Here is a 20,787-nt window from a genome sequence, read left to right on the forward strand (position 1 = left end):
TTGCAGCATTGGGCTTAGAGAGAGAGAAGGCATGGACAACTGATTTTTCTTAAAGCAGCCAAGTCTACTCAACTGGGACAGGGAAGTCTCTTGAATAAATGATTCCTGGAGAACTTGATATCTACATACAAAAGAATGAAAGAGGACCCCTATCTCATATCTTGTCCAAAAATTATCCGAAAATGGATCAAAGACATTAGAGCTGAGAACATAAAACTTTTAGAAGAAAATGTAGGGAAAGATCTTTAATTTCTTGCTGTCATAGGAGTTGATTTCTGAAACCTTGCACCCAGACTTCAGGCAATGGAAGAAGAAATAGCTAAATGGGATCTCCTCAAAATGGAATACTTGTGCACATCAAAGGATTTTGTCAGTGAAGTTCAAAGGCAACTACTCAATGGGAGACACAATTTGGTAACCATGTATCAGATAGGGGTTTAATATCCAGAATATATAAAAAGACCCTACAAGTCAACAATAGAAAGTCATACAAACCAATGAACAGAAATGGGCAAAAACACGGTTAGAATGTTTTCCTAAGAGGACATACAAATGGTGCCAAAGATGACAGCTATTAGGGAAATGCAAATCAAAACCACAATGAGATATCATCTCACACTTACTAAAATGGCCATTACAAAAAAATCAGAACATCACAAGTACTGGAGAGGACATGGAAAAATAGGCACATTTATCCACTGTTGGTGGGAATGTACACTGGTGCAGCTGCTCTGGAAGGCAGGTGGATGGTGCCTCAGGAATTGCCATATGATCCAGGAATCCCATTACTAGGTATATATCGGAAGGACTGAAAGCAGGGACACGGACAGACATCGGCACCCCGACGTCTATAGTGGTATTAATCACGACTGACAATAGATGGAAACAGACTATGGAAAACTATGGAGAATAATCATAACCTTTCATCAAGTGTGACACATGTAACTGCTGTTAAAAAACAGAATTACAAAAACAAGTGTGATCAATAATTATAACAGATTTTCCACCCGAATGGAAGTAATGGTGGATATGGGAATCCTGAATTATATACATGAGAGTTTTGTAACCCTACAACGTCTCTAATAAAAGTTTTTTGTAATTAAAAAAAAATTAGAATGTGGGATAATTGTTCAACTATCAGATTGGAAATATTCAAAACCTGGACAACATACTGTGTTGGTGATGCTGTTAGGAAAGCAGCATAGTTTTATATGGCTGGTGATAATGCAAAACGGCACAACCTCTAAATAGGGGAATTTAGCAACATCTAACACAGGTATATATACATTTCCCCTTTCTCTCATTATCTGACTTCTAGGAATTTATCATGAACATGCTAAACCAACAATAAAGAAATAGATTTCAGCATTATTTGCTATTGCAGAGCATTTGAATGCCAAGTATAGAAGATACATAGTTGAAAAAACTATGATAGAACTATATATCAACATTCCATGAAGCTGTAAAATGAATAAGAAAGATTTATAGTTTGTAAGGATGTTAAGGATTTGTGAATCATGCTTTAAATAATTGTGGAAATGTGAAAAATTGTTAGAGATGCCTATCGTTCATAAAACTTAGCTACCATTAATCAAATTCATATGTAAATAAATTTAAAATGAATTCAATGGCTTTTACCAAATTTTATTCCATTTAGTGTTAGTTATTTCATCTTTCACACTATAAAAATCCTCAGGGCAGTTGGCCATTGTTAAATCTAATTTCTTATCCTCTCCTGCAGGGGGCTAATAAAAATGCTTCAGACATTTTCTAAATATATATATAAATGTAAAGGATAATTTCCCTATTTATCCATACGTCTGCTTGACCAGGCATGACAGACGCCTTGCTTCTTTATACCACATCTCCAATGTTGAATTTCACCTGAGCTGTAAAAAGAGCAATTGTTATGAAGTCCAGGCCTGCCTGGGAGCCTGGGCTTGGCTGGCCATGGGGAGATATTTTTCTGTGGCTGAATTGCCCCAGAGGCCAGTGGATGGCGTTGGGGTGTGGGGAGTCATCCTACAGCTGTGGGTTTGAGCCCCTGGGAGTTAAATTAATTTTCAGAGATGCTGTCCTCAAGCTCTCCAAGGACTGCAGCGAGGGTATAGAAGGCAGTGTACCAAAATCCTTTGTATAAAGGCAGGAAATGGCAGTCACTGGACTTAGGTTTAAGTCATACACTGCTTCCCCCATTGTAAAGAGACCTTTCCAGATCAGAGATGTTAATGTGCAGGGGCTGAGAGAGTAGGGGGAAGGTTAGGGCTGATTAGATGTATCAGGGAATGGCCGCAAAGGTTTTTTGTTGCTGTTGTTAATAAATAGATGCAGTTTTATTGAGATATATTCACACACAATACAAAGCACTTGAAGTATATAATCACTGGCTCACAGTATCATTACGTTTGTGCATACAAACCCATGATCAATTTTACAATATGTTCATGACTCCAGATAAGAATTAAAAAAAAAAAAAGAAACCCTCATCCTCACATACCCTTATCCCCATCTATTATTGGCTATCATAAAAGCCTATCTAATTCTTCAAGGTTAAAAATGGAGAAGAACAACAACAATCATAAAATAAATCTCCCTTTATTGCCGGCCACAGTGGCTCAGTGGCAGAGTTCTCACCTGCCATGCCAGATGCCGGGGTTCGATTCCTGGTGCCTGTCCATGCCAAAAAAAAAAAAAAAGTGAAAATGGCGAAGAATGCAGGCATCCATCCTGCTACATCTCACATGCTAAGCAAGCACTCTACGATTTGAATTAATTCCCCCTATGACAAGTATGTCTTGTGAACACTAATTTATGCTTGACCCGCCAACTCCCCATGTGCCATGAATGATTAGCTCAGATTACAAGATTGACCTGCTCAAACTAGGTAGACACATAAATATTTGCTGTTCAGTTCACTGACCGAGACTGGCCCGGATTGCAAAAGTAATCCCAACTGTACATAACACCACCTCTAGTTTGTCTACCTCTCGCTGGGGAAGTATAAGGCAAAACCATCCTGCTGAGACACTTGGATCCTCTCCCGATCCTGAATAAAATCAATTTCCCTCCTAGGTCGGTTTATGTGCTAGTATTGTGTATCCAATTACCTATGGGATGCATGGGTGGTTCAGTGGTAGAATGCTCGCCTTCCATGTAGGAGACCCAGGCTCGATTCTCCCACCATGCACCTAAAACAAGAGGAAGCAGTTACCTATGAAAGCTAAAATACAAAATAGAAATAAATATTATTAAATAGAGGTATGATGTAGCCACTGTTGAAAACTGGCACTTCCTCAAAGTTAAATATAGTATTAACATATGACCTGGCAATCCTACTTCTATGTCTATACCCCAAAATATTGAAAGCAGGGCCTCAGACAGATATCTGTATGCTGATGTTTAAAGCAGCATTATCCAAAACAGCCAAAAGGTGGAAGCAAGACAAGTGGTCCTTAATAGACGTGCAGATTTAGAAAATGTGGTATACATGCAATGGAATATTATTCAGCCATGAAAAGGAATGAAGGTCTGAAATATACTGCAACATGGACCATGAAGATATCATGTTGAGCAAAATAAGCCAGATACAAAAGGTCAAATAATGATATTGTATGATGCCATTTATATGAATAAATTGGAATATGCAAGTTCATAGAAACGGAAATATTACAGGTTACCAGGGTCGGGACGTGTGGGGATGGGTGTTAGGCTGGTGGGTAGCAAGTCAATGCTTAGTGCGTACAGAGTTTCTATCTCAGCGGATAGTAACTTTTTAAAAAGTAATAATATAGTTACATATTTTTACTTTAAAAAATACACGTAGAAAAGGGCACAGCCTAACCATATGCTGTAACAAAGTGAACACACCCAGGTAACCATAGACCAGATCACTTTCTACCTTCCTGGGTGTGGTTTCTCTAGGCCCTCCGGAGGACTGCTCCTCTCGGTGGTCTTAACCCTTCGCTTCCCAGGGGTGGTCTTGGTATCGTGGGCTGAGGAGAAGCGGCAGCGTGCTGGCGACTGCGTGAAGTGGACCAGATTCCAGGAGAGAAGGCGCACCCAAGAGCTCGAGATCGAGGTATCCCTTGGAACAGGCTAGTGCGCCTTCCCACGGTGGGAACAGTGTTCTTCTTGGGGAACTCTAGTGGTGTTTTCTAAGTGAACAGTGTAATTCTCAGGCACTCTATTCCTTCACTGTTGGCATTCAGATTTAAAAATGTGTGAACGGAATATTCTCTTTTTGCATTTGGGGATGCACATTTTTAAGTGGAGAAATACAATATTTAAACTTCCTCCGGGCATTGTTAACCACTCGGGCAATAACTGCGTTAGATTTAGTGTTAAAGAGCTTCAGAGGTGCCTCACCCCCTCCCCACCCCAGTCCACCTCGACAAGACAAAGAAAAAGACTTCAGGTGTTTTCAAGGAGACTCCATATCCCATATTGAAATCGTCAGATAACATCTTTCTAGAAAGTTTGTGAGTGTAAAGCCAATGGAGATATGATCTATGAATAGACATGCGTTAATATGCTGTGTGATTCCTGGTTGGCATGCAGTCATTTAGGCGGTGTTGTCAAATACAAGGATCCCAGTAACATATTTAGAGTAGGAAAGCATCTTCGGTTGTCTGATTTGGTGGAGTAGGGCACATCCTGGGCAGTAGAACTCTACTGTGATAAAAAATTTGGTTTCATGATTACTCCTTGATTTGCATTGCATTCCCAATACAGTTTCCCTACATATAGACAGCTGTGGGTGGGTAGGATCTGTGTTCGCTTATATTTGCATGGGTCTTTTAAAGACTTCTTTTGCTTGTTGGTTTTGCCAAAAACTAAACGTTAATGGCCTTGCATGGCTGTACCTCTCAGAGTACCAGCCATGTAGAGAAGGGAACACTAAAAAGGATTTCCATATGTAACTAGTAAAATTTCACCAACTCTCCATCAAAGGGGTGGTATCATTTATATGATGTTTTGGCATTTCATACAATGTTTAGTGGATAAGTTTTAGTTCCATATTGATCACGTTTCAAATTTAAGATTGAGTGATACAGGCACATGGTAGACTGCAGCCATCCATTCTCATTATTGTGGGTGTAATACAAACTCAAGAAAACAGACTGGCTAAGGTGCATGGTAAAAACAATTTTACTTGTATAAAGTCAAGAGGTCTGATGCTATTCAGCAAAAATCTTTACTGTATTTACCAGTTATAAGAATTTAAAGAGCAAGGAGAGTCAAGGGTTGGGAAACCAAGGGTGCAGAGTGTATCACAACAGGTGACAACATTAAGAGGGAGAGATTGGTGTAATGAACAGTGCAGAGACCTTGGTATGAGAATAGGCCTAGCTGGAAAATGGTCACCACCAATCCCAAAGGGTGTGACCTCGAGTTAGTTGGTTAACCTCTTTGATCGTTAGTTACCACATCTGCATATGAGGGTAATAATATTGTGTAATAGTATACCACCCCTTGTTTGAAGTCGCTCCTGACCACCTGGGATACAGATGTCTCTTCTGTGTTCCGAGCGTCCCCTGCTGGTTCACTCCTGTCCTGTCATTCTTCCTGCTTGTTGCGTAATACGTGAGCTGTTTGCCGACTGTTATCCTGCGTGAACCGAGCCTGTGTGCACCACGTCACCAAATCTCAGATCCCGGAGCCTGGACCCCAGCAGGTGCTCAGGACATGTTTATTGTACTAGTGCTGATGACACGTGCTGCCCCCTCCATGCAGTGGAGCTAGTGTTATACATGATCTTGTTTAGTGGAAAGTATGTATTGTAAGTGAATGGATAGAGGAAATTCCTCTGCTCATTTTTCTGTTCACTCAAGGGCTGTTGGTGTCATTTACCTGCATGTTTCATCTAGAACCTTATCATACCAGTGTAATACCCACCTTTTCCCTTCATAGTGAACAGATATTATTATATGAGCTGTGTGTCTAGTGGAAACAATACAGTATAAATAAGTGAAGATAGGAAATCTCTGTGCTCAGATTTCTGCTAGTTAAATGGAGGGAGAGGGCATTGTGTGTTCTATCTCCACCCTGTCTGGAACTGTCTATGGCCAGTTTATTCCCCAGGGCAAGGACCATGTGTCATTAGTCTCTTCATTTCTTCTCTCCCACTCAGAGGTGGGCATCACTGGATGTTTTCTGATTTAAACATCCTTTTCTCACGACTCTGCTAAGAAGAGCATCCCCTCCATTCTAGAGTCGATACCATAGAGGTGATTTGTGTAGGCGTCAACAATGTAGAACAACTCTGTTCCAGGTGCTGGACAAACTCTTTACTTCATCTGTGTGCTGTGCACGGCTAGAACTTGGATTCCCTTTTCCCTGGCATTGCACAAGGCATGGCGGCACAGTTTTCAGAACCCTGTACATGTTGGGGAGGCATTTGAAAGATCTCAGTCATTTGGCCTTAGGATTTTGCCATTTATGGCCGCCCAAATAAAACTATTATTTAATTAATATTATTAAATTAATATCGTTTTCTTTGCGCATTAGCTAGGGTTCTCTAGAGAAACAGAATCAGCAGGAAATATCTGTAGATATAAAATTTATAAAAGTGGCTCATGTAACCATGGGAACACAGAGTCCAAAGTCCGCAGGGCAGGCTGTGAAGCTGATGACTCCGATGGAGGGTCTGGATGAACTCCACAGGAGAGGCTCACCGGCCGAAGCAGTAAGAGAGCCTGTCTCTGCTGAATCCTCCTTAAAAGGCTTCCAGTGATTAGATTAAGCATCACTCATTGCAGAAGACACGCCCCTTGGCTGATTACAAATGGAATCAGCTGTGAATGGAGCTGATGTGATCATGATTTAATTCTATGAAATGTCCTCATCGCAACAGACAGGTCAGCACTTGCCCATCCAGACAAAGGGGTACCACCACTTGGCCAAGTTGACACAGGAACCTGACCATGACATTTTATATGCAAATAATTAATTTTATATGGATATCTGTTATCATTGACATGTGAAATTACTACATGTCACCATGAAGACAGGATAAGAACTCAGTAAACCTTTTGGATTGGATACAGAAAGGTGAGAGATGTGTGGGGAAACAGTAAACCGAAGCACATCACCCATCAACCTGAAGCTCTGACAAATAACTATTCTTTGGGTTCACTCATGTTCTCTTCTCTTTCAGAGCTGCGTGGAAAGATGAAGGAAGCCTGAAGCTGAGCTGATTTAAGCAGAGATTTGATACAAGATCATTACCCGACTGGGGTGAGTGACTGATGAAGGAACACAATGGGGTGAGATGAGGAAGGGAGGGATGTAACATTTATTGCCCCAGCCACCTCCCTGCCCCTAAATAATGGTCTCCTGTAATGCCTTCTGTAGAGGATTGTGAGTACTACATGTGTGTGGTTATTATTTCATTGCACATGAAAGACTGGAGGGAGAAAGAGTGAAAAGAATGACAAAAAGATGGGTGAGTTGTGATTTGGTGTTTCTTTCTAAAGTGTCAGTATTTCTTCATAAAAAGGTGTTTGTGATATCTTTCTTTTCCTCTAACTGAGAACTGACTTTCTACATGAAGAAAAATAACCTTGAGGGATTCCTTGTGACATGTGAAAATCAGTTGGGAGTTATTTGGGTTAAAATACTTTTTCAGGTATTTTATGTTCCGCACATAAGTGTGTGTTTGGGATAGTGATGGCTCAAAGATATAAATGGTCTAATTAATTGTACACATAGATTTCTTTTACTAAAGCATTAAGAGACTCTCTTTCTAGGATGTATGTTTGCATTTTTATGTGTTTACAGCCAGGTCATAGAATTTAAAATATTTGCCACATGTTCCGCATTTCTTTCTCCAGTATGTGCTGGTAGCCACAAGTTAGTTAATAAAAATTCCTAGGTACCAGCGTACTATGAAGAAAATGAATGGATCTCTGGTCTCCAAGTTGGCTGGAATAGACCGCAGCCCGGGCAGCTGATCTAAGGTTTTAATGTAGTATTCAATGTATTTTTTTTTTAAGAAATAGTGAAGAATCCCATACTTCAAATCTACTATTACGTTCTTTTAATTGGCATAATGCTAAGTTACTTTCTTTTTTTTTTTTTTTTTTCATGGGCAGGCACTGGGGAATCAAACCCGGGTCTCCAGCATGGCAGGCAATAATTTCTTTTTCCACATGCATGTTTCTGAAATTAAACACATGGACAGATTTAAAAAAGAATTTTTTAATTAATTAAAAAAATTTTTAAAATACAACAAAAAACACATTCTTCCTTTATTCTTTTAATTTTTTTTAAACACTAAAAAAAAACACCAAACGCAAACATTCTTAACTTTTGATCATTCCGTTCTTCATATATAATCAGTAATTCACAATATCATCACATAGTTACATATTCATCATCATGATCATTTCTTGGAATATTTGCATCTATTCAGAAAAAAAATAAAAAGACAACAGAAAAAAATTCATACATACCATATCCCTTTCATTGATCACTAGCATTTCAATCTAAATTTATTTTAACATTTGTTCCCCGTATTATTTATTTTTATTCCATATGTTTTACTCATCTGTTGATAAGGTAGATAATAGGGGCATCAGACCCAAGGTTTTCACAATCACACAGTCACATTGTGAAAGCTCTATCGTTATACAATCATCTTCAAGAAACATGGCTACTGGAACATAGCTCTACATTTTCAGGCGGTTCCCTCCAGCCTATCAATTACATCTTGACTAACAAGGTGATATCTATTTAATGTGTAAGAATAACCTCTAGGATAACCTCTTGACTCTGGAATCTCTCAACCATTGACACTTTATTTTGTCTCATTTCGCTTTTCCCCCTTTTGATCGAGAAGGTTTTCTCAATCCCTTGATGCTGAGTCTCAGCTCATTCCAGGATCTCTGTCCCACATTGCCAGGAAGATCCACACCCCTGGGAGTCATGTCTCACATAGAGAGGGGGAGGGCAGTGAGTTTGCTTGTGGTGTTGGCTGGAGAGATAGAGGCCACATCTGAGCCACAAAAGAGGTTCTCTTAGGGGTGACTCTTAGGCCTAATTTTAAGTAGGCTTGACCTATCTTTTGTGGGGTTAAGTTTCATATGAACAAACCCCAAGACTGGAGGCTCAGCCTATAGCTTTGGTTGTTCCACACTGCTACACATGGACAGATTTGTGTCACCACCGCCACAGTAAGAATACAGGACAGTTCCATCCCCCAAAAACAAACCACCCGGATCTACGTCTTTGTAGTTACACGTCCCTCACCCCTAATCCCTGGGAAACCCTGATCTGTTCCCCCTCACTATAGTTTTGTCTGTTGGAGAGTGTCATGTGAATTAATCCCACAGTGCTTAAGCCTTCTAGGATGGGCTTCTTTCATCGAGCATAATGAGACACCTGAGTGAATCGCAAGTGCATATGTCAGTAGTTCCTTACTGATGAAGGCTGAGCAGTCTGCTGTTGTGGGCCCTAGTGTGTGTATCCATTCATCCATGGAAGGACAGGGGTGTTCTTACCGGACAGAGGCCCTGGGCTCTTTTGCCCGAGGCACTCAACCGATTCCTGAGACCCTGGGGTTTCACAGAGAGAAAGAGTTTATTACTAGGCAGGTAGTAGGAGAGCAGATGGCCCAGCGGCCCAAATCTGTCTCCCCGAACTGCAGGAATTCTGATAGTTTTATTAGAGAAACACATGGGCAGGGTTTAGGGTAATGAGCAGAGTGGCCCCAGATGACATAATTAGAGGTGATCTGATTACTGAGCATGCGCAGATGGATTCCATGCTTAGGCACAGGTAAGGAAGTGGCAGAATAGTGTAATGAGGAATAGGTAACTCGTATGTTCAAGTCTAAGCTACTGCGCATGCCAGGAGGGCATATTTTGGTTAGATCTGGTCTCGGTTACCAGGATAACTTTGGACTTGGGGGGGGGTTTGGTTCTAGATTGACCAAGAACCTTCCTTAATAAACATAAGGGGCTATCTTTAGTGATTACAAGACTCTAAAGGTGAAAAACTGGGTAACTGGATACAAATGCAGGTTAGTACAAGGTGTTTGCAATCACAGGGGCAGACGATAAAGGCAATACAATCGTGAGAGATGAGGGCAGATGGATTACAATTTGGAGATTTCAGGTATTTCCTTCTGTGTACTCCATTCTGTCAGAAAGCAGAAAGGAATATCTATTTAATGATTCAGCAATCAATGCCATCCCTTAAAGGAACGAAGTTGTGAGGCATGCAATATTGTGAATGAACCTGTGGGACATTTGGTGAGGCAAAATAAGCCAGAAACAAAAGAGCAAATATTGTATGGTCTCATTTAGAAAATACTTATAAGAACACAAGGGGCTAGATTGTAAGCTCTTATAGCAGTCACATTTAGTCTGGAGCAGTGATTGTTATTTCTGGATTTTGAGAGATGCTTTTTATAGCCTGGTATTCAGAGATCAGAATGAAGTCAATTAGGTTTAGATTAAGATAATTCAGAATATAAGAGTAAGGAAGACACTGTATTTTAGAATCTTATTTACTCTTTGAGACCATATGAAAAAGGTTTATTTTGTACAGAACCTAAACTTTCTGTAGCACATAATCTAACTCAAGCTGTCTGGGTAGGTCATTTAAACAATCCAAACACAGGGAGCCAAGAATAAAAATGAGGGCCTTTAATCCTGTATAGCATACTGTAATGCCTGGATAAATCCCAAAGTATATTAAGCAGATAATCAAAAAGTATTGGCAAAGTCCCTTGCTGGATGGGACAAACAATATGGAACTATTAAACTTTACCACCAAGGAAACCCCTGATACCTTGTCAAACATTAGGGACACCCAAATCAATAGGCTTGCTCTTAACGCTTGGTTTTCTGAGGCATATGTTTGTAGCAGAGATGCTTAGACTACCTTTAGGTGTGCCTAAGAGTTACTTCTGGAGGACCGCTTTTGTTGCTCAGATGTGGCCTCAGTCTCTCTAAGCCAAACTCTGCAAGTGAAACCATTGCCCTCCCCCTTACATGGGACATGACGTCCAGGGGTGAAAGCCTCACTGGCAGCGTGGGAGATGACTCCCAGGGATGAGCCTGGCCCTGGCACTGTGGGATCAACAATTCCATCCTGACCAAAAGGGGTAAAAGAAGTATAACAAATAAGGTATCAGTGGCTAAAAGAGTTCAAATAGAGTCAAGAGGGTTGACTTGTCAGTGCATTGTTTGTAAGGAAACAACAATGCATTGTTTGTAGCTGAAGCCTATAAGCTAGTAATTCATGCAGAGCAATGCCAAACTCAAGAAACTTGAAGAAGACTACATCCAGACTATATGTTAATAAAATTGCACAAAGCCTGTAATAAAGATAGCAGAATTCTCAACAGAAGCTAAAAAAAAAAACAGTGGAGGGCGGGTCATGGTGGCTCAGCAGGCAGAGTTCTTGCCAGCCGTGCCAGAGACCCAGGTTTGATTCCCTGTGCCTGCCCATGCAAAAAAAACACCAAAAAACAAAAAAACAGTGGAGCAACATCTTTAAAGAATGGAAAGCAGAACCTGCCCACCTGCAATTGAATACCCCCCTCCCCAAGTGCTTTATATGCATTTGCACTTTAGAACCTGTTGAAAGTAAGAAGTTGAGTTACAAACAGAAACATACAATAGTAACAGCATTTAAAATTACCCATATGGTTACGTTTCCTGTACGCCATTATTTCTTTATGCTGTTTCCATGAACTTCCTAGTGTCCTTTTCTTTCAGTTTGAAGAACTCCTGTTAGTATTGTTTGTAGGGTAGGACTAGTAGTGAGAAACAGCCTGAGCTTATGTTTATCTGGGATTGACTTCATCTGTCCACATTTTTGAAAGAATCACTCACCAGATATGAAATCCTAGATTGTCAGGTTGTTTCTTTCTTCACTTTAAATATTCTGTGCCTCTGCTTGTCCGGTATAGCTTTCAGAACTCTCCATTTCCTTGGCATTCAGCAGTTTGTTTATTGTGTGTCTGGTATGACTCTCTTGGAGTTTATCCTGTTTGGAGATTGCTGGGATTCTTGAACGTGCATATGCATTTCCTTCATTAAATTTGGGAATTTTTCTACCATTATTTCTTTATTTTATTATTCCTTCTCCCTCTTTCTCTTTCTTCTCCCTCTAGAACTCTCAACATTCATACATTTTATGTTTCCTGGTGTGCCACAACTTTGTTCCATTCTGTTGGCTTTTATAAGAATTCTTTTCTTTCTGCTCTTCTTCCTGACTTGCTTTAATTTATTGGCTCCCGGTTTTGAGGATAGAAGAAATCCAAAATCAAGTTATCATCAAGTAGCTTCTTTCTCCCTGAAAACTTTGGCGTGTGGGGCTAGTTGGCCACGATTCTTGGGTACATGAGTTTTTGTAACATGGCAGAGCATGTGGCGGCCTCTCCTGGCTTTGCTTCTCTTTTCTCGGTTCTGTTGAATTCCTACTCCTAGCTGTTCCTGGTAGTTTACTGTGTCTGAATTTCATATTGCCTGTAAAGGACTCCCTAGCAGGATTGAGATCCACCCTGATTCCATTGGGCCACCCATATTCACTGTATGTATACCCTGCGGTTTGCCCTTCTATTCATCAGTCGGTGATGTACCCATAGGTCATCTGCATCCATTGCAAAACTTAACTACTTCCTCTATAAACCCCAGTGTCCTGATTTCCCTTTGTGTCCCTGCTTTTAGTTCTTCCAAGTATGTACCTAATAACGGGGTTGCAGGATCATAGGGCAGCCCAGTGTTAGCCTCCTGTGGAAGGGCCACACTGCCCTCCAGAGGGGCTGCAGCTCTCAGCTCCCCTACCAACAGGGACAGGTACTTCCCTTTCTCTCCCTTTTCTTCAGCACTTGTTTCTCTCTGGTCACTTCTGAAACAGTTTGATTCATGCACCATACATTCCATCCGAAGTAAACATCAAATAAAAGAAGTGAAACGGGATAGTATATGGTGTTTCTCTTAAATTTTATTTAATTTTCTTTTTCCTTTTTAAAAATAATTTTTATCCTTCAATTTTTCCTTCTTTCCTCTTCTTCTGTCTTTGTGGAAGAAATGGATTTGGCCTCCTATAGACTGTGGTGGTGAATGCATAACTGTGATTATACCGGGAATCACTGATTTTTTATGTCAGAGCAATAAACATTCTTTACCACAGTGCAACACATGTTATTACATGTCCTACGGATACAATAATAGTTATCAGTTCTAGAGCCTTATTACATGCCACGCATTATTCAAAGCATTCATGATATATTATCTCATTTAATCCTCAGAAGTAGCCTAGTGGTAGGGTTCATTATTATCCCTATTTTACAGACAGAAAACGTAGGGACAGAAAACTTAGGATGAATAATAATAGGTTTCCTTTCTTTCGATTTCACCATGTGTTGCAGGCTGGGTTTTTCTCTCCAAAAGAACCTTAGTACCTTCTAGCAATTGAGAACCTGAAGCTACACCTTCCTGTCCAGACCCAGGGACTTACTTACCAGTTGTGGTATAAAACTACCCCAGAGCTGTTATGAAGTCAAAATCTACAATCCTTCTGTCTGCAGATGTGGCTGGAGACCAGGTAAGCTTATTAGATTCTGACCATATAATCTCACCAGAGAACTTGAGAATTAAATAGAGGCTTGTCTCACAGTTCAGAGGAAAAAGTTAGAAAAAGCAGGGCTTTCTTTACCTGAAACTCAAAGGCCTGCATCTAGACTGGGGACTTGGGGTGTGTTTAGAAGGGGTAAAATGACAATTCCCTCTCATTGATTATTTATTAGGTGTTAGAAAATGTTCTAAGTGTTTCTCTGTGTTAGATCATTTAATTCTCTTCCATAGACCCATCATTTAGCAACACTTTCAATCCCAATTTTTGAATTGGGAAAGTTGAGAACAGAGAGGTTAGGTAATCTGACCTAGGTCACACAGGTAGTAAGAGGGGAAGGTGCCGTAGGAATCTGGACAGTCTGGATTCAGAACTCACACTCTAACCAGTTCACTAGACTATAACCTCTGTGAAGGGTGGTGGTGAAGTCCAAAGAGCTAGTGACTCAGTGGAAACTTCCCAGCTGGTAGCACCCAGTCTTGGTAAGATACCTCATTGGGTCCTCATCACGGTGCACTAGGGCCAGTATAATTATCCGCAGTTTGTACAGTTCACAGACATCGTGATGGCATGCACTGAGACACCCATATTTTTCTGACTTCCCAAACACCGAAATGTTCTCTCAAGACTCTACTAGTCAGTGCTGCAGCCACACCAGCCCAATCCTTCCAAAGACAAATGAGTCATTCAAATAATCATTGAGGTTGTTTTTCCCCTTACCTCTTCCCCACTCTATGATGGGGAAAGGACGAGCAATTGCACACACAGCGCCTGCTCTTGGGTAATGTGCATTTCATCAGGGAGAGTGACCTGACAACCGAGGATGCCTTAGACTGCATATAACTGATCCCCTGTGTGTCACGGCCAGCAATGGGGGAGAGGAGTGAGAAGGATCAGGGTTGAACCACATAAGGTCAGGGGAAGGGGGGACTTGCTGGGGGAAGTGGCAGGGACAGCCATGGTTGAGGGCACTTGGAGAAGGGGTGAGTGTCACCCTCACCTGGTGTAATGGGGGAGTCGGCATCCCATCCACGTGCCCACTGTGAACACAAGTCTGTGTTCCCCACACCCATGTGTGGGGATCCGGGGTCATCCCTGAGACAGCTCGCTGTCCAGAGATACAGATTAGCAGCAGAAATCCTGGTGTGCAGAGAGGTCCAGCATGTCTAGTGCAGACCAGAGACCACACAGCACAGGGACCAGGAGGGGGGAAAATACAGGAACAAGACTGAGTTAAAGTGGCAGAGACAAATAAGAAATCTGAGGTTAAAATGTAAGACAGAAATAAAAAATCCGAATAGACCTTTAAGGAGAAAAGAAATGGAGTCAGTAAATTTAGAACTTTCCCACATGGAAAAGCCCAGGCCCAAGTGACTTTATGACTTCACTGGTGAATTCTATCAAACATTGAAAGAAGAAATAATGCCAATCCTTCTGGAATATAGAGGAGAAGGGACCTTTTCCCAACTCATTCTATGAGAACAGTGATAGCCTGATCCCTAAACCAGACAAAGATGTCACAACAAATAGACCAATATCCTTCAAGAATATAGAGGCAAAAATGCTCCACAAAATGTTAGCAAACTGAATCTAAAAACATGTAGGAAAAATTACATCCATGACCAAGTGTGATTTATCCCAAGGTTGAAAGATTGTTAAACTTTCATTCAAAACTCATGTAAATCAGTATACCACATTAACATAACAAAGGTGAAAACCCAAATGATCAGCTCCATATATGTGGTAAAAGCATTTGCATAATGTCCACGCCCATTTAGGATAAAAACTCTCAAACAACTAGGGATAAAGGGAATTGGCCCCGTGCTGGTTTGAAAGGAAGTATGCCCCCTAGAAAAGCCATGTTTTAATATAAACCCCATTTCATAAAGGTAGAATAATCCCTATTCAATACTGTATATTTGAAACTATAATGAGATCATCTCCCTGGTTGATGGATTTAGTCAAGAGTGGTTGTTAAGCTGGATTAGGTGACGACATGTCTCCACCCATTTGGGTGGGTCTTGATTAGTTTCTGAAGTCCTATAAAAGAGGAAACATTTTGGAGAGAGAGATTCAGAGAGAGCAGAAAATGCTGCAGCACCATGAAGCGGAGAGTCCACCAGCCAGTGACCTTTGGGGATGAAGAAGGAAAACGCCTCCCGGGGAGCTTCATGAAACCGGAAGCCAGGAGAGAAAGCTAGCAGATGACACCGTGCTCGCCATGTGCCCTTCCAGCCGAGAGAGAAGCCCTGACTGTGTTCGCCATGTGCCTTCTCACTTGAGAGAGAAACCCTGAACTTCAATGGCCTTCCTGAACCAAGGTATCTTTCCCTGGATGCCTTTGATTGGACATTTCTATAGACTTGTTGTAATTGGGACATTTTCTCAGCCTTAGAACTGTAAACTAGCAACTTATTAAATTCCCCCTTTAAAAAGCCATTCCGTTTGTGGTATATTGCATTCCAGCAGCTAGCAAAGTAGAACAGGCCCCAACGTGATAACCCCACAACTCACATCCTAGGCAGTGGCAAAAGACTGAATGCGTTTCCCTAAGATCGGGAAGAAGGCAAGGATGTCTGCTCTCCCCACTTCTATTCCACATCGTAGTGGAAGTTCTAGCCACTGCAATCATGCCAGAAAAGAAAGGGAGCACAAGGAAAAGAGAGATGAAAGCATATGTCCACCCAGGACTTGTACTCAGATCTCCATAGCAGCACTGTTCACAAAAGGCAAAAAGTGGACGCTCTCCAGTTGTTGGTGAGATAATGAATGGGTTGAGAGAATATGGTCTAGCCGTGCAGTTGAGCAGGAGTGTGACATTTGCTGCAACATGGATGACCCTCGAAGCCTTCATGTTAAGTGAAAGGAGGCGCTCAGAAGAAGACCGCATGGAGCTTGAGTCAGTGGATAGGAAAGGCCCGGGAAGGCAAATCCACAGAGATGGGGAGAGGATCAGTCCTTGCCTGGGCCCAGGGTGATAACGGGGACTGACTGCTGATGGCCGAAAGGATCTGTCAGGGGTGATAGAAACATCCTAGAACCAGCTTGCGGTGATGGTGCCCAAGTCTGTTAATTTACTAAAAGTCACTGCATTGCACACTTTAAATGCCTGAATGTTGTGGTATGTAAATTATACCTCAAGAAAGCGTTTGTAAAAATGTAATGCAAGGGAAAAGAATATATAGATCTGACAAATAAAATAAAAAAGATATGATGAAACCTATATAAAGAAAACTACAAAAAACTGCTAAAAGAAATCACAGAAGACCTAAATAGATGGAAGGGCATACCGTGTTCATGGATTGGAAGACTAAATATAGTTAAGATGTCAATCCTACCTAAATTGATTTACAGATTCAATGCAATACCAATCAAAATCCCAACAACTTATTTTTTTCTCTATATTAACATTCTATATCTTTTTCGGTTGTGTTGCTAGTTCTTCTAAACCGATGCAAATGTACTAAGAAACGATGATCATGCATCTATGTGATGATGTTAAGAATTACTGATTGCATATGTAGAATGGTATGATTTCTAAATGTTGGTAACAGAGTCCAGCAGGAGTTAGAAACAGGGTAAGATAATGGGTAATTGGAGCTGATGGGATACAGACTGTGCAACAGGACTAGATACAAAACTCAAAAATGGACAGCACAATAATACCTAATTGTAAAGAGATTGTTCAACTCAACAACAAAAAGACAGCCAACCCAATTACAAAATGGGAAAAAGACTTGAACAGACACCTCTCAGAAGAGGAAATACAAATGGCCAAAAGGCACATGAAGAGATGCTCAATGTCCCTGGCCATCAGAGAAATGCAAATCAAAACCACAATGAGATATCATCTCACACCCACCAGAATGGCCATTATCAACAAAACAGAAAATGACAAGTGTTGGAGAGGATGTGGAGAAAGAGGCACACTTATCCACTGTTGGTGGGAATGTCAAATGGTGCAACCACTGTGGAAGGCAGTTTGGCGGTTCCTCAAAAAGCTGAATATAGAATTGCCATACGACCCAGCAATACCATTGCTGGGAATCTACTCAAAGGACTTAAGGGCAAAAACTCAAACGGACATTTGCACACCAATGTTTATAGCAGCGTTATTTACAATTGCAAAGAGATGGAAACAGCCAAAATGTCCATCAACAGACGAGTGGCTAAACCAACTGTGGTATATACATACGATGGAATATTATGCAGCTTTAAGACAGGATAAACTTATGAAGCATGTAATAACATGGATGGACCTAGAGAACATTATGCTGAGTGAGTCTAGCCAAAAACTAAAGGACAAATACTGTATGGTCCCACTGATGTGAACGGACATTCGAGAATAAACTTGGAATATGTCATTGGTAACAGAGTCCAGCAGGAGGTAGAAACAGGGTAAAATAATGGGTAATTGGAGCTGAAGAGATACAGACTGTGCAACAGGACTAGATACAAAAACTCAAAAATGGACAGCACAATAATACCTAATTGTAAAGTAATCATGTTAAAACACTGAATGAAGCTGCATCTGAGCTATAGGTTTTGTTTGTTTGTTTTTGTTTGTTTGTATTTTGTTTTTTGTTTTTTTTCTTTTTTACTATTATTATTACTTTTATTTCTTTTCTCTATATTAACATTCTATATCTTTGTCTGGTGTGTCGCTAGTTCTTCTAAACCGATGCAAATGTACTAAGAAACGATGATCATGCATCTACGTGATGATGTTAAGAATTACTGATTGCGTATGTAGAATGGTATGATTTCTAAATGTTGGGTTAATTTCTTTTTTTTTTCCGTTAATTAATAAAAAATTTTTAAAAAATGAGGTTCCAAAAAAAAAAAAGATATGATGGTGGATTAAAAAATGCTTTTTTATTAATAGCAGAATGTTAATGGACTAAACTTACCAATTAAAAGATACAGATTGGCAGAATGAATTGACAAACATAATCCAGCTATATGCTGCTTACAAAAGACTCATCTTAGACACAGGATACAAATAGATTGAAAGTGAAAGGATGGAAAAAGATGTTCCACGCAAGTTGTAACCAAAAGACAGCAGGAATAGCTATACTAATATCAGACAAAATAGACTTTAAATATAAAGACATCATAAGAGACAAAGAAGGACACTATATACTAATTAAAGATATAACAATCATAAATGTTTATGCTCCCAATCAAGGAGTTCCAAATTACCTGAGACAGACATAGGCAAAACTGAAGGGAGTGATAGATGTTTCAACAATAATAGTAAGAGACTTCAATACACCACTCTCCTCTAGAGATAGAAAAACCAGACACAAGATCAATAAGGAAACAGAGAAGTCAAATAACTTGATAAATGAATTAGACTTAATAGACATATATATAGGTCATTGCACCCCTAAACACCAGGATATACATTCTTCTCTAGTGCTCAAGGAACATTCTCCAGGACAGATCATATGCTGGGGCATAAAACAGATCTTTATAAATTTAAAAACATTGACATTATTCAAAGCACTATCTCTGATCACAATGGGATGAAGCTGGATTTCAATAACCACCAAAGAACGAGAACATTCACAGATATATGAAGATTTAAGAACACACTCTTCGTTTCCCGGTGCCGGCCCATGCAAAAAACAAAAAACAAAAACAAAAACAAAAGAACACACTCTTAAACAACCAGTGGGTCAAGCAAGAAATTGCTAGAGAAATCAGTAGCTATCAGGAGATGAATGAAAATGAGAATACAAGTTATCTGAACTTATGGGATGTGGCAAAGGGCTGTGCTGAGAGGGAAATTTATTGCCCGAAATGCCTATAGTAAAAAACAAGAAAGAGCAAAAATCGAGGACTTAACTGCTCACCTAGAGGAACCTGAGAAGCAACAGCAAACTAACCCCAAAGCTAATAGAAGAAGAGAAATAACAAAGACTAAAGCAGAAATCAATGAATGGGAGAACAAAACAACAAAAGAAAGAATCAATAAAACCAAAAGTTGGTTCACTGAGAAAGTCAATAAAATTGATGGGCCACTAGCAAGACTGACATAGAAAAAAAGAGAGAGGATGCAAATAAACAAAATCAGAAATGAGAAGGGGTGCATTACCACAGACCCTGGAGAAATAAAAGAAATCATAAGAGGATACTATGAACAACTATATGCCAACAAACCATACAATTTAGATGAAATGGACAAATTCCTGGAGACACACAAACAAGCTACACTGACTCAGGATGAAATAGAAGATCTCAACAAATGAATCACAAGTAAAGAGATTCAATCAGTCATCAAAAATCTTCCTAGAAAGAAAAGCCCAGGGCCAGATGGCTTCGTAGGAGAATTTTATCAAACATTCCAAAAAGAACTATCCTGCTCAAACTTTTCCAAAAAATTGAGGAAAAAGGAACTCTACCTAACACATTTTATGAAGCTGATATTATTTTAATATCAAAACGGGGTAAAGGTCTATAAGAAAGGAAAACTACAGGTCAATCTCTCTAATGAACATAAATGCAAAAATTCACAATAAGATATTAGCTAATTGAATCGAACAATACATTAAAAGAATTATACACCATGACCAAGTGAGGTTTATACCAGGAATGCAAGGATGATCAACCCAAGAAAATCAATAAATGTAATACAGTACATTAACTAATCAAAAGGGAAAAATCACATGATCATCTGGATTGATGCTGAAAAGGCATTCGACAAAATTCACCAGCCTTTTCCAATAAAAACACTCCAAAAGATAGGAATCAAATGTAACTACCTCAATATGATAAAGGGAATATATGAAAAACCAATAGCCAGCATCGTACTGAATGGAGAGAGACAAAAAGCTTTCCCCCTAAGATCAGGAACAAGACAAGGATGCCCACTGTCACCACTATTATTCAACATTGTGCTAGTAGTTCTAGCTAAGCAATCAGGCAGGACAAAGAAATAAAAGGCATCCAAATTGGAAAGAAGAAGTAAAACTCTCATTATTTGCAGATGACATGATATACTTGGAAGATCCTGAGAAATCCACAGCAAAGTTACTTGAGCTAATAAACAAATTGAGCAAGGTGGCAGGATATAAAATTAATGTGCAAAAATCAGTAACATTTCTATACACAAGCAATGACCTAGCTGAGGAGCTAGTTAAGGAAAAAATTCCATTCAAAATAGCAATTAAAAGAATCAAGTACTTGGGAATAAAC

The 20,787-nt window shown here is 40.0% G+C and overlaps 2 long non-coding RNA genes across 2 annotated transcripts in view; one reads left to right on the forward strand and one right to left on the reverse strand.

The window, feature by feature from the left end:
• Positions 1–2,547: 2,547 nt before the first annotated feature.
• Positions 2,548–20,787, reverse strand: part of LOC143670864 (uncharacterized) — a 110,411-nt gene continuing 92,171 nt past the window's right edge. Inside the window, exons 2-3 of the long non-coding RNA XR_013169466.1 lie at positions 3,108–3,188; positions 2,548–2,670 (exon numbers count right to left, since the gene is read on the reverse strand). This is a non-coding gene — a long non-coding RNA (uncharacterized LOC143670864). The remainder of the gene's footprint in view (positions 2,671–3,107; positions 3,189–20,787) is intronic.
• LOC143670862 (uncharacterized) overlaps positions 3,920–20,787 on the forward strand; it is a 34,927-nt gene continuing 18,059 nt past the window's right edge. Inside the window, exons 1-3 of the long non-coding RNA XR_013169462.1 lie at positions 3,920–4,078; positions 7,157–7,236; positions 13,385–13,560. This is a non-coding gene — a long non-coding RNA (uncharacterized LOC143670862). The remainder of the gene's footprint in view (positions 4,079–7,156; positions 7,237–13,384; positions 13,561–20,787) is intronic.

Source organism: Tamandua tetradactyla, chromosome X (assembly GCF_023851605.1).
Source record: "Tamandua tetradactyla isolate mTamTet1 chromosome X, mTamTet1.pri, whole genome shotgun sequence".
In the NCBI taxonomy this organism is placed as follows: domain Eukaryota; kingdom Metazoa; phylum Chordata; class Mammalia; order Pilosa; family Myrmecophagidae; genus Tamandua; species Tamandua tetradactyla.